This window comes from Adiantum capillus-veneris, chromosome 30 (assembly GCF_014529385.1).
Source record: "Adiantum capillus-veneris isolate H3 chromosome 30, ASM1452938v2, whole genome shotgun sequence".
Classification (NCBI taxonomy): Eukaryota; Viridiplantae; Streptophyta; class Polypodiopsida; order Polypodiales; family Pteridaceae; genus Adiantum; species Adiantum capillus-veneris.
In genome coordinates, this window is record NC_140960.1 from 34,779,560 (window position 1) to 34,784,042 (window position 4,483).

Sequence of the window (4,483 nt, forward strand, 5' to 3'; positions counted from 1 at the left end):
TGGTGAATTCAAGGTGACTTGTGTATTTTGAGTTTCTATTGGTTGATCTTGTTTTTAGAAAGTGTTTTAGTGTGCTTTCATTGCCAATTTTGTGTCCATTGTAAGAGGGTATTTTGGTGAGAGGTCTCCTACACCCTAAGATAGTGTGTGTGTTTTGGCAATGTTTAGCAATCGTTAAGCATTGAGTAATTTTTGTACAAGCTCTACGATAGCATCATAACAAACCATCTCCATTTGCAAGTCACAAATAAGGTATTATGCAAGATCCATTCCTCTCTCTCTTCCCTTTGCTCTAGCTCTCTCTAGTCCATTTTGTGTGTCTTTTGGTGTGATGTTTCTTGTGTGTGTTTTGTGGTGTATCTTCTTGGTTGTGAAAAAATCTCTTGCGTCTTAGTTCGCATACCATAACTAGGTGGTGACCCTATCTTGTTTGGGTTTGGTTGTGGGTTTGTTGTTTTGTTGTGCTTGTGGTTGCCCCAGCCCCAATTGAGCAGCACGGGAGGCTTGAAGGGTGTTTAGAGGTTGCCTCTCTTGTTGGCCGTCCCGGACCGCCTCAATACACACACACACACACACACACACACACACACACACACACACACACACACACACACACACACACACACACACACACACACACACACACACACACACACACACACACACATATAGTGTAGTGTGCACCGGAATAGGCCAAGATGAGTCTGCCTAGATTTCGCGTTAGCAGCTCTTTATATTATGCATGAGAGGTAGTTACAAGTGGGTTCACACTCAGGGTTCACACTCAGGCCATCCGGCCACACACCACACCTCCCCCCTTAGGGAGAAAAAGATGGACATATTTTTATAAGACTGGACTGAGAAGGAACTTGACATGACTGAAGGGACTGTATCAACTCCAACGCCTCATGTGGGGGGAGTGATCTTACAAGAGCTCAGAGACTGGGGGACTGAACTCGGGGGACTAGACTCGTCATCATGCCGATCATCGTCAAGGCACGGAACTCATACTTCTCGCTTATGCAAACATTAGGTCGCTATCCCAATGTAATGGACAAGATGAGGAACTACAAAATGAGGGCTATGGCATAACAACATGAACATGATGTTTTTGGTGACATACATCCCTCGCAGAAGGGGCTTGGTGTGAGGATAACGATTATTCAACAAAAACTAGCTTGCGAAATCACTAAATACCTAAAAAGAAAATGATAAACTGTGCGATTGCGACTTTGGATCACAATTATGAAAGCATAAAGACCAGGCACCTCTGCACCTTTCTTAATGACTTCATCAATAAGGGAGTCCCAATCAATAATTTCAGGTGTATCCAGTGTCCATTTGTGGCTAGGAGCTGTGAGTGGTGGATACTCAACCAAATACTCTGGCAGATGCCTCTGAATTTTACTGCGAACTGTTCGAGCACCATACTCCTGCTTCTCAGAAGCAACCCAAACTGGGACTACATTATGGGCATCTACCTCAAAGACAGAAACAGAAGATGGGACTCCTCTACAAACAACTTCTCTCCATGCTCTGCCAATTCGCAAGGGAGAAAAATTCATGACAAGAATCGATGCACCACATCTTTCAACAAAGGCAGGAATATTGTCCTCCACTTTTCCCTGGAGAAGAAAGAAAGGGATGCCGATGGAGGAGAGATTCTGTTGGACAACGCGGAGGCCATGCAGCATAAAGCCAAAATGGCGAGCCTGTGCATGAAGAAAGGACTCGACGAGGTTAAAGGAAACACATAGGGGATAGCGCTGTCGGTGGGCCTGCTGGGCAACATATAGGAGTGCCCAGTTATCACGAGAGCATTGATCACGAGACATCCAGTAGACAACAGGGGCACCTTGTGTTGCTTGTTGGGTGGCCTGCTTGAGAAGGCGGACCCTTCCTGCATTAACCTCTGTGCTGGCATTCACCTCGCCATCTGCGCATACCTCCTCTGGAGATTCCTCAATTGCCTCTGCGAGCTTGGATTTCTTGGTTGCCGCCACTTTGGCCTCCTTCCCTGGCCGCTTCATCGCCACCCTTGAGGCCGTCTTGCCTGTGGGTGCCATCTTCACTCTCGCACACTACAAGAGGTTGTGTGCTCTTGTGACGCTGTTAGCGACGGAAATACATTGGGTTTTTATAACCCCCGGCGTCGCTAAAACCGTCGCTACGAGTGTCGCTAAAACCGTCGCTACGAGCGTCGCTACGAGAGCGTCGCTATAGGCGTCGCTATGAGCGTCGCTATATAGCGACGTTTACACAGAAGACTATAGCGACGCTCATAGCGACGCTCATAGCGACGCTCATAGCGACGCTACAGAGCCATAAATAGCGACGCTTATAGCGACGCCCGAGAGAATTTTTTTTTGGTGGCAGGGCATTGAATGCCCTGCCACCCATCAACCATATTGTACTTGATTCACTTTTTAAAAAAAGTGCAAAGGTAGATAATAGACCCAAAATAGTCACCCACAAGACGCATTGTTTGCAAAATTGACAATTGTACACATTATAGGCAAAATGAATTGATTGGCAAATGTAATAATGACAATTGTACAACATCATAGGCATAAAGAATTGATTGGCAAAAGGAACTGCGGTGACAAATGTAATAATATACATGGTTCAAAAAGACGTATAAAATCCGTCTCATGATACATAAGCTATGAGAAACCCTAAACTAATGCTATCTAGCTACAGCTAAACTGACGTCGTCTAGTCAGACGTCTCATCGCGTCCAACCGGCGTATCTGTCGGATTCTGCAAAAAAAGACAATAAGACAGCTTTCAGTAAGTATAAACATATAACGACATTTATAAAACAATACAAAAAATAAAAAAGAGTAAACCCTAATACTAACCATGCCGCCGCGAGAACTGAGAATGTCCATCAGGGCGTTTAAGCCCTTCCTGCCTGCGTACTCGCGCTCGTACGGTGTGGGATCACGTCCTGTCATCGACCACTGTCAAAACATACAAAGATTTCATTATGTTAGAACTAAAAAACTCATAAACCCTAAACTATCGAACATGCATAAAGAGCAATGTGAAAAGACTTACAAAATCGGCCTCAAATGATGCCCATCCACCGCTCCCCAAGTGGTGCGAGCTCCCTGCCTCTACTCGCGCTCTGGCTACATCCTTTTGTTGCTTCCACTTGTCGGGATTCTCGTGCGCTGCTTTCTTCGCATTCTTCCAATCTTCTTTGGCCAGCCAATCTGGCCTGTTCCACCCATTCTTGATTGATTTTTGCACTTCGGAACGCTTGTGTTTGCAGTATTCGCGCATTCGAATCTTCATCAGGTCTTCATTGAAGCGCTGATCCCGTGTTGGAACGGGAAACTCATCATGAAGTATGCTGATGACTCTGTTTTTTAAATCACTTGGTACTTCACTCCATTTGTTTAGTATGTAGTGTCTAAACAGCTGAGAGCAAAGACCACGCATGCGCGAGATCACCTTCTTGCCGTCATCATCCATGATGATGCCGCTGCTGATGTCGACGGAGTAAGGCAAGCCCTCTGGCCGGTGACGCGTGAACCTGGGTGTCCCGGCAGGGGTCTCTAGCGGCGTGTCAATGGGGGTACGGACGTCAGGTGTCTCCACCGGCGTCTGGGCCCCGAAGCGAGGAGTGTCGAGTGGGGTGGCTCCTGGCGGAGTAGGTAGAGGTGTGTAGCTTCTAGGAACAGTCAGCCGTGCAAAACCTGGCGTAGATGGCGATGCTGTGGCTGGTGTGGGGGCGGGCAAAGAAGGGGAGGGTAAAGAGCCTCGTCGAACACGAGGCGGTGTGGAGGCATCGGTGGCGGAATCCCCACAACAACTGCCACCGCCACCACTAGAGCGCCGGTGTCTAGACGAGTGTGAAGCTCGTCTCGTCGACGCCGAAGCTTCGGAGCGCGCCGAATGCTCCGAAAGAGAGGGAGATGCGGATGGTGTAGGAACGCGCGATGATGCGCCAGAGCGATGACGCTCCACGTACCACTGTCTCTGCTGCGGTGACAAAGAAGAAAGAAACTCCTCATCATCCATACCTGCATTAAACACACGAATATTTAAACTTAATATTGAATGAATAGAGTAGACAATGACGCAAAGACCATTAAATACAATGACGTAATGACGCATATAAATACAATGATGCAATGAATCGAGTGATAGAAGAGGCAAGTCGAAAACTCAGAATTTTCAATCAAAAGATGTGAGCGCGAGTAGAAAAGAGCGTTATACACCATGGAAGGTACTTAGAGAGCCAGAGCTTTTACAACACGGAGCAAAATTGTTCAAATACAATATTTGTGGCTTTAAGAGATCTCTCTCTCATCCTCGCATAACTCAGCATAACTTCCTATATCTATATAGAGCTCTCCGTTTAAACACATATCCTCTGTTTCATTTTGTAGCTCCTCTGCATGCACCCCATATAGAGTAGTAGCATCTTGATGCTCGTCTAGCACCACCGCAGCGGCTTCTGATTGAGCATCTT

The 4,483-nt window shown here is 46.7% G+C and overlaps 1 pseudogene; it reads right to left on the reverse strand.

Annotated features, from left to right (window-relative positions):
• Positions 1–1,163: 1,163 nt before the first annotated feature.
• Positions 1,164–2,066, reverse strand: LOC147417791 (deoxyribodipyrimidine photo-lyase pseudogene; annotated as a pseudogene).
• Positions 2,067–4,483: the final 2,417 nt, after the last annotated feature.